We start from the raw sequence: 10,408 nt of genomic DNA, 5'->3' as shown, positions 1-10,408 counted from the left end.
CACATTTAACATAAGTTTCTTTCTCATTAGAATGCTCCGACCAAAGGAGGTCACTGAATCTGCAGGCTGACAACACGCCGCATCTATTGGCAAGTTGTCAAGTCTTCCTTGGTGAAACAACTAGGGATCCAGGGGCAGAGAAATGCATGTACAGATTATTCAGTGTGTGTCGAGGCCAATCCATAAATGATGCATGGGTGATGTTTACGTTTGCATTTTTCGCCGGACAGAACATTTGCACTATGCTCACTGGGACTCGAATCTGGGACCTTCTGTGAGTCAAGCAGATGTGATAACCAGTACACCATGAGCATATGCTCAGTATCCTCATTTCGGAATCACAGCCATGAAGTACCAGACATTAACTTTGGCAAAGTCTCTACTGAATATGAATATAATACCAAATCCTTTGTGAAGAACCAGAAACATGTAATAAAAAAAAAACTAAATGTTTTAATAATTATATATATATATATATATATATATATATATATATATATATATATATATATATATATATATATATATATATATGGGTGTACATGTATGTGCCAGTGTGTTTTTTTTCTTATTTATTTAGATAGAAAGAAAGTACTTTAAGATCTAGCTATCATCATTAAGAGGAATCTGCCTAGCTTGACCTAACAGAGAAACGAGTACAACAGCTAACCACAGACATTTAGGTGTGACTACCGGAGATGCTCGGAGTTCGGATGCACAATTCAATCAACATGAAAACATCGTGTTCTCACCAGGGCTCGAACCTTAGATCTGTGTGTTAGACAGATGTGATGTTGTTCCTCCCTCGGTTTCAAGGATGAGCTTGACTCCATATCAATGAATGAATGAAGTCATGCCTTGCGCTTGACTTAGATTTAAGTGAGGGAGAGTTGCGCAGATCGTCAGCCTCACTCTCTCGTCCCTTCCTATCTTGGTCCAGTGGCAAGACATAGTCGAGATGGCTGGAGATAGGTCAGGATGCAGTGGATGGCCAGCAGTGTCCTACGTGTCTCACTGTGCCCTGGTTGCGCTCCACAACGCTTTGCTGGGTCCACTGTCTTGTCCGTTGAACCAGTTGGTTTCTTCCGCACAGTCAGCCGGGTCCAGTCTTTGCATGCGTAGGTAGACAAGCCTAATATACACCATGAGCACATGTTCATATCTCTATTTCCAGACATTTCTATATCACAAGGAAGAATAACCATAGATTCACGGTGAAAGGCTAACTTTACATCTGTTTAGTTAAAAGACTTGCCTCATCCTTTATAGTGGACCAGACACATTCAAAGACTTTTACTTTCACTGCAGATTACAACAGTCATTGGATGCAGGATGCTTTTACGTACTGTCTGTACGATATATGTATATATATATATATATATATATATATATATATATATATATATATATACATATATATATATATATATATATATATATATATGTATATATATATATATATATATATATATATATATATATATATATATATATATATATATATATATATATATATATATATATATATATATATATATATATATATATATATGGGGACGCGGTGGCCGAATGGTTAGAGCGTCGGACTCAAGACTGTCACGACGGTAATCTGAGTTCGAGGGTTCGAGTCACCGGCCGGCACGTTGTGTCCCTTGGGCAAGGAACTTCACCTCGATTGCCTTCCTAGCCACTGGGTGGCCAAGCCAGCCCATGTCAGTGCCAGGTAAATAGAGATGGTGACTCGGAAAAAAAAAACACCGGGCGGAAGGCAATGGCAAACCATCGCTCTAAATTGCCAAGAAAAAATCATGGAAGCCCATGATCACCAAGGCCGCGGTGGCCGAATGGTTAGAGCATCGGACTCAAGACTGTCACGACGGCAATCTGAGGTCAAGGGTTCGAGTCACCGACCGGCGCGTTGTTCCCTTGGGCAAGGAACTTCACCTTGATTGCCTACCTAGCCACTGGGTGGCCAAGCCAGCCCAAGTCAGTGCTGGTCCCAAGCCCGGATAAGATAGAGAGAATGATTACCTAAAAAAAAAAAAAAAAAAAAAAAAGGTAACACCGGCACTCTCCGTGGAAAGGAACTGGGGACCCTACCATGTACTCACTGCAAGAGCATCACAACATGAAAACTACAATTAAGTATCATGCTGTGACCACGGCGGCTCAGACATGAACCTACCGTAAAATGAAATGAAATATATATATATATATATATATATATATATATATATATATATATATATATATATGTATGTATATCTATACACACACACATACGAGCACACACACACACACACAACACACACACACACACACACACACACACACACACATACACACACACACACACACTTTTACCAACCCCGCCCCCTCGCCCATCCTCACGCTGGACGACCACCCGCTCGACGTAGTCCGTTCCACCAAGCTGCTCGGCGTCACCATCGACGATAAGCTCTCCTGGACGCAGCACGTCAGAGACATCGTGAGGTCTGCCTCGTATAGGCTTCACATGCTGCGTCGCCTCAAGTCCCTTGGCGTTCCACTCCCGGAGCTTCAGAATATCTACAGGCTATTCATCCTGCCTAAATTGATCTACGCCTCCCCCGCCTGGTCCCCCTCCCTCACCGCCACCCAGCTGCTACAACTTGAGAGGGTACAGAAAAGGGCAGCCAAGATCATTCTCGGCCCTGTCTATACCAGCTATGACAGCGCCCTGGCTGCCCTAGGCCTCACCTCCCTCGCCACTCACTACTCAACCTCACTGCAGCAGTTTGGTCTAAAATTGCTGTGCCATCCACGCACCGTGACCTGCTGCCCCCCGACGCGCCGCCGCCTCGCCGGGCCCTACGCGCCGCCAACAAACTGGTGCCCATCAGGGCCCGCACTGACCGCTACCACCGGAGCACAGTACCCACTCTAGTCCGACTCATCAACGAACACTAGTCCATATTTACTTGTCCAATCCTAGCTCACCTGATTTTGTACTTGGCTTTTGTTTATCTGTTTATTTTGTTGTTATTGATTGTTAGTTTACTTTGTTATGTGTTGTTTATATGTTTATGTATATAATGTTTGTCTCTCTATCTGTATTTCTATGTATATTTTCAGCCCCTGGCTGCATGAAAATCAATAAACCGATTATTATTATTATTATTATTATTATTATTATTATTATTATTATTACACACACACACACACACACACACACACACACACACACACACACACACACATATATATATATATATATATATATATATATATATATATATATATATAACAAATATTTAATACATGCAGTATGTAAAGGCATCCGGCACTCGTATAGTGTCAGTGTGTGTGTGAGCGAACTCATACAGGTACTTATATAATGTTATGTATGCATGTCATCATCAAGGACAGATAGTTCAGAATTGAACAGCTGTGACCAATGACCTATATATCTCTCGTGGTCACGCGCAATACAGCAATTCTGTTGCTGGTGTCCCAGCAGCAGCCGCCAAGTGGCTAGATCCTTCACGCTATTCCGTATGTTCCTTTGATATCTTGATCATTAATTGACTATGAAGAGGTGCTAAACTGTCTATACTAGCTGGGTGACCTAGTTCTTCTGTTCAACATCGCGTAGTTCAACCAGTGTGTGTACTCACGTATCCCTGATCGGGTTACTTGTAGGCAATGTGCATATATGTATGCACAACACACACACACACACATTTTTATCCGGGCTTGGGACCAGCACTGATTTGGGCTGGCTTGGCCACCCAGTGGCTTGGTAGGCAATGGAGGTGAAGTCCCTTGCCCAAGGGAACAACGCGCCGGCATATATATATTCATATGTGTGTGTGTGTGTGTGTGTGTGTGTGTGTGTGTGTGTGTGTGTGTGTGTGTGTGTGTGTGTGTGTGTGTGTGTGTGTGTGTTTGCGTGTGTGTGTGTGTGTGTGTGTGTGTGTGTGTGTGTGTGTGTGTGTGTGTGTCTGTACATATATACATATACACTGTGCGTTTATATATATAAATACATATATCATCATCAATAACGGTATGCTCATGTTTGAGCAGCCGTGGACCTCTCCACCATCCTTCGCCACTAAACTCGATCTTACGCTTTTCTTTCCACTTGTACCATCGACAGCCCGCAAATATCTTTGATATTGTCGCTCAGTCTTGTCTTCGGTTTGCCTCTTCCTCTGTTTCCTATCACCATCCCTGTCAGCAAGTTTTTCTCAATACTTTTACTTCTCATTACATGACCAATAAACTTTAATTTCCTCTTGTTCAAGATGTCCAACAGTCGGTCTTTACAATTTATTTTTTCTAGCACTTCATCATTCGTCTTCTTCTCTGTCCAGCTAATATGCAGTACTCGTCTGTAACACCACATTTCAAAACTATTGATCTTTTTCTTGTCTATCTACTTCAACACCCAACACTCAGAACCATATGATGCAATTGGGAAAACTAATGAGTTCAATAACCTCAGCTTTGTCCATAAGGTAATGCTTCTGTCTTTCCAGATGTTATTGAGAGCAATTATGGCGTTTTTGGCAATGGTAATTCTTCTTTTTATCTCAGGTGAATCATCATATGTATTAGTTAAAACAGCTCCAAGATAAGTAAACTCTTTCACATTTTCCACAATCATTCCATTGATTGTAACATGTTCATCATTGTTCATTGCCGGTTATCTTTGAATCTTCATGATCTTAGTTTTCTTGGCATTAAGAAACAAGCCAGCCTTCTTGCTTGCTTCTCTAACTTTATCTAGTAGTTGTTGTAGTTCAGTGATACTGCTGGCAATCAAAACTATATCATCGGCGTACCTCAGATTTGATATTTTGTATCCTCCAACATCCACAGTTTCCTTCAAAATTCTCTAGAGCACCTCTCAAAATTTTTTTCAGAATATATATTAAAGAGGTGCGGAGACAGAATGCAACCCTGTCGTACTCCTTGTTTGACTTCGAACCATTCTGTTAACCCATAAGTGGTTCTTACAGCTGCTTGTTGTTGGTCATACAAGGCTTTTATTAGTTGGATGATGTGTTTTGAAAACTTCATATCGTACATGTTATTCCAGAGGATATCGTGATCAACAGTATCAAAAGCTTTCACATAATCGATGAAACACAGGTAAAAGGTCTTTTTTATGTTCTCTGTTTTTCTCTATGATCAATTTTAAATTTTGAATCTGGTTTTCTGGTACCCTTTCCAGGGCGAAAACCTGCTTGTTTGTCTGCAATTTTCCTCTCTTAACTTCAACTTCATTCTTTCAGCAATAATTTTCAACAAAATTTTGATGCTGTGACTTATTAATGCAATTGTCCTATTATTGTTGCATTGGAGTGCGTCACCTTTTTTAGGTATGGGAGTTAAGACTGATTTTACCCAGTCTTCTGGCCCTTTTTCTTTCATTCCATATTTTTGTACAGAGTTTGTAGAAGAAGTATTCAACACTTTCGCCAGCATTCTTAATTAGTTCTGCTGTTATTTCATCTATTCCGGGGCTCTTGTTATTCTTTACTTCTTTTATGGCTTTTATAACTTCGTCCAGCAGTGGCGGTGGTTCATCCTCGCTGTCATTGAGTCTAATTAATGTTGTTGTTAGATCTTTATTCTTTTTGTATAAGTTGGAACAATATTGATTCCATCTTTGACTTCTTTTCCATCACATAAAACAAGTCCATCTTCAGTTTTGATAGTGTCCATTGTAGGTTTAAATTTTCGTGTGATGTTTCGTACTCCTTGGTAGAGTTCTTTAGTTGTTTAGTTGTCTTATTGATAGAACAGTTTTCAATTCTCTGGCAATGTTCATTTAAATATTTTTCCTTATCTTGTCGCAATAATCTTTGAATTTTTGTATTTTTTTTTTTTGTAAATTACTTTTTCAACTGGATTATTGATACCTTTTTATTTTAGGCATCTTCTTGTTTCAATTTCACTTAGTGTTTTTTCAGATATCCAGGGGGAATTTGTCTTTTTCTTTTTGGCGATAGTTTCTTAAGCAGTGCTCAGCAGGAGTTCTTTTCCTTCTTCCCATAACTCATTTGGTGTTTTATCATCTTCACATTGATTGAGTATTTCAAATTTGTTTGACACTGTAATTTTGTAATTGTTATCAAGAGTTTTGTAGTCGAGCTTTAGAGGTGGTGTTGGACGCTCCATCTTTTTGAGTCTTATTTTAAAGTCGATAGTTAGTAGTTGGTGGTCACTGTTGCAGTCGGCACCAGGTCTTGTTTTGGCATTTTTTATGCAACTTTTCCATTTTTGGTTCAGCACAATGTAGTCAATTTGGTTGCGTGTTCTTTTGTCTGGTGAAAACCACGTGTACAAGGTCTGGGTTTGGGTGGTGTTTGGAACAAAGTATTGGCCATAACTAAATTATTTGTACTACAGAATTCAACCAAATCTTCACCTCTCTCACCCATATCTCCAAAGCCGAATTTTCCACAGGTGTAATTCCTTAGACTATTTTCTCCCACTTTGGCGTTGAGGTCTCCCATGATTATTTTTAACATCTCTGTTAGGGATTGTGTCTAAAGTATCTTGGAGAGAGTTATAAAAAATGTCCATTTCTTCATCACTTGCAATATTGGTTGGTGCGTAGCATTGTATAATACTAATATTATGAGGTTTTGCTTGTATTCTGACTTTTAAAATGCGATCATTTATTGGGCTGTACCCAATTAGTGCATTTTTTTTTTCTTTAGTTTTGAAACTTCCATTACTTTTCCAATTGGTCTCACTTATTCCTAGTATTTGAATGTTGTATCTATCCATTTCGTTACAGACAGTATGTAATTTACCCATCTCTTTCATTTTCCTTACGTTCCACGTTCCGATTTTTAATGTGTTTCTTAATTGACATGTTTTCTTTTTTCTTCTTTGTCTTCCAGATGCATGTTTAACATTGTCAGCCTGGTTGCCCACTGACTAACGCGCCCCTTGATAACCCACGCGACGGGCGATGTGGTATGAATTATCGTTTCTGTATTTAATCATTGGTGTAGAGGTTTGTCAGGAGAAAATAAAAGTTAAGTGGAATCCCCCAGGCTCCTTCTCAACTCGCAGTCTCCAACTAATTAGGAGGAACTATCTCTGCCGCTTTTAAAACAGTTACACTGTAATACGCCAGACATATTATTTGGTGAAACCAGTAATCAGTAGAACTGAAGGTGTTTTCATCAGATATCCACTGCCCTGCTGCCGACAGTTTCACCGCAACCCTGGTATAGGGAGCTAATAGGGTGCTATCCTTGTTCAAGGGAACCCCAGGGTGCAGTTTATTGTCTTACCCAGGACAAAATACATATATATATATATATAAATATGTATATATATATATATATATATATATATATATATATATATATACATACATATATATATGCATACATATATATATATATGTATATATATGTATGTATGTATATGTATATGTATTTGGGCTGCGGTGGCCGAGTGGTTACAGCATCGGACTCAAGACTGTCACGACGCTAATCTGAGTACGAGGGTTCGAGTCACCGGCCAGCGCGTTGTTCCCTTGGCCAAGGAACTTCACTTCGATTGCCTACCTGACCACTGGGTGGGCAAGTCATTGCCGGTCCCAAGCCCGGGTAAATAGAGAAGGTTGGCGTCACGAAGGCCATCCGACTTGAAATGATATCTGCCAGAACCTAATCATGACGATCCCATATAAGAATAGGATAAAGCTATATATATATATATATAGGGCCGCGGTGGCCGAATGGTTAGAGCGTCGGACTCAAAACTGTCACGACGGCAATCTGAGTTCGAGGGTTCGAGTCACCGGCCGGCGCGTTGTTCCCTTGGGCAAGGAACTTCACTTCGATTGCCTGCCTAGCCGCTTGGTGGATAAGCCAGCCCAAGTCAGTGCCGGGTAAATAGAGATGGTGAGTCGAAAAAAAAACACCGGGCGGAAGGCAATGGCAAACCACCGCTCTAAATTGCCAAGAAAATCATGGAAGCCCATGATCGTCAAGGCCGCGGTGGCCGAATAGTTAGAGCGTCGAACTCAAAACTGTCACGACGGCAATCTGAGTTCGAGGGTTCGAGTCACCGGCCGGCGCGTTGTTCCCTTGGGCTAGGAACTTCACCTCGATTGCCTACCTAGCCACTGGGTGGCCAAGCCAGCCCAAGTCAGTGCTGGTCCCAAGCCCGGATAAAATAGAAAGAATGATTACCTAAAAAGGTAACACCGGCACTCTCCGTGGAAAGGAACTGGGGACCCTACCACTTACTCACTCCAAGAGCATCACAACATGAAAACTACAATTAAGTATCATGCTGTGACCACGGCGGTTCAGACATGAACCTACCGTTAAAAGAAGATATATATATATATATATATATATATATATATATATATATATATATATATATATATATGTACACATATCTATGCAGACACACACACACACACATTAGAGAGATTCACATAGAAAAAATGTAAGACAGCTGAGACTGAATATCGTAATGTAATAAAAGGTAACTAGTTTTTTTCATGAACCGAGGCAAACCAATTATATTACCCCAGAAACAAACAAAAACTCAAGCCTTGAGAGCTGCACCAATTATCTGACACTAAAAATGCTTCTATTACTTATTAGCAACAGAGTAATTCACGTCAGAAAGACTTATTGAAAGTAGGCCGGAATCTATGGCAGTTCCGTTAAGTCTCTTTTGATGAGTCAGCTATATATTCCGGGTGTAAGAACAGGTATTCCCAAGCAGTGTTGCTATTGTAGCGATTTTCCCGTTAGATCTAAAGTTTTTGATTTATGATCTAGCGGGATTTTGAATATTTTACTTTTGTTCTTTAGCGGGAAACAGAGGAGCTTGTATTCTTATATCTAACGGTTTTTAAAATCCAGTCTAGCGGTTTCGTGGAAATAGCAATGACAACATCACCATCATCATAATAATAGTAGTAGCAGTAGTAGTAGTATAGTAATAAAATCAGTACAAATAGTAATATGTAAATATAATAATGACTACAGTCTTCTGGTTATTACTGAAGAGGTTCTATTTCTGTGGATACACTGTTGGCCTTATGCTGGGATGGGGCCTGGTAATTAAACAAATAATTTTGAAAAGAAAAACCCACTGAAACTATATTCTCTTTGAAGGCTGTCCTTTGACCTAGAAAAGGCTGACTACTATGTAAAGGAGGTTTCAGATTAGTCCATAAGGTCTCCATGTAACACAAGAATAAATAATGGATATAATGTATTACAATGTAAGTAAAATAAGGCGAGAAAAGAACATTTTAAGATTCTACTATTTTGGTCTTGAATAATGAAGTGTCACTTCAAAACTGTTGTTCTTAACCATTTTCCCCCGAGAGGAAACAGGTCTTGAATGTAGTATGACAGACGGAATATTCACTGTATGTACATAACATTTTGGTTCTCTCTCCCTCTCTCTTTCTTACTTTCCTGCTTCCACTCTCCCCTTCTGTCTACTGTAAAATAAATGACGAAGACAGTAGATCTTAAGTTAACGAGATATTTGATTTCTGTAAACCCTGAAATCTTTCCAAATTTACATTTTCGGTTTGGATTGCTGAGTCTCTTTTGAATTTAGCTTTGCTTTTTCTTGCCCTTGTCTTAACTTCATAACTGATTAAAATTATCATTGCTCCCACCAGGGCTCGAACCTGGGACCTTCTGCGTGTAAAGCAGACGTGATAACCACTACACTATGAGAGCTGACAGAATTTTGTTACATAATTTCAGTTTTAATATGCATATGTGTATGTGCACAGTATATCACATACATGTCATAGAAATTTATCTATCTTTAAATCACTTTAGTTCAATGAGATTTGTCTCAGCGTACTCCACCATCACTTTCTTACCTCTACTAGTAATATGTAACAAAATAATGCATTTCCTCTCGTTTCCGTACCTATTTTTCTTCATACATGAATGCTGGAAATATGTCTCATTGAAACAGCTAGTGTTCGTTGATAAAGCATTATTAACCAGGATATTCTGAATCGCCATCTAGAGGTTCCACACGCTGCACGATAGGACACACTTGCTCTTAAAGGTATAACCGCTTGGTCGCTAGTTTGCTCGACCCCGCAGTAATAAGCAATGATCACGCGAGTGGGTGGCCGCACGCCATTCGTCAGGCGAGTCACACGCTCGGGTCACACGAGCAGACGGCTGCTCGTTATTCGTCAGGCAAGCCACGCCACTTGATCATGCGAGAGGTGGCCACTCGTGATTGGTTATTCCTTGTTCTGTGATCCTCACCTCTTGTGTACATTTATGCCTAACTTGTGTAAAACAAAAAAAAAAAAAAAAAAAAAAATCAGCATGCCATCCGATGACGATACATCAACAACCAACCCTCCAGCCACAGCAATGCAAGT

The 10,408-nt window shown here is 39.9% G+C and overlaps 1 non-coding gene across 1 annotated transcript; it reads right to left on the bottom strand.

The window, feature by feature from the left end:
* Positions 1-9,664: 9,664 nt before the first annotated feature.
* Trnav-uac lies at positions 9,665-9,737 on the bottom strand. The gene has a single exon. It is a non-coding gene; the product is annotated as a tRNA-Val (tRNA).
* Positions 9,738-10,408: the final 671 nt, after the last annotated feature.

Source organism: Penaeus monodon, chromosome 10 (assembly GCF_015228065.2).
Source record: "Penaeus monodon isolate SGIC_2016 chromosome 10, NSTDA_Pmon_1, whole genome shotgun sequence".
In the NCBI taxonomy this organism is placed as follows: Eukaryota; Metazoa; Arthropoda; class Malacostraca; order Decapoda; family Penaeidae; genus Penaeus; species Penaeus monodon.
Note: the sequence above shows the minus strand (reverse complement) of the source record. Positions and strands in the feature narration are given on the sequence as shown.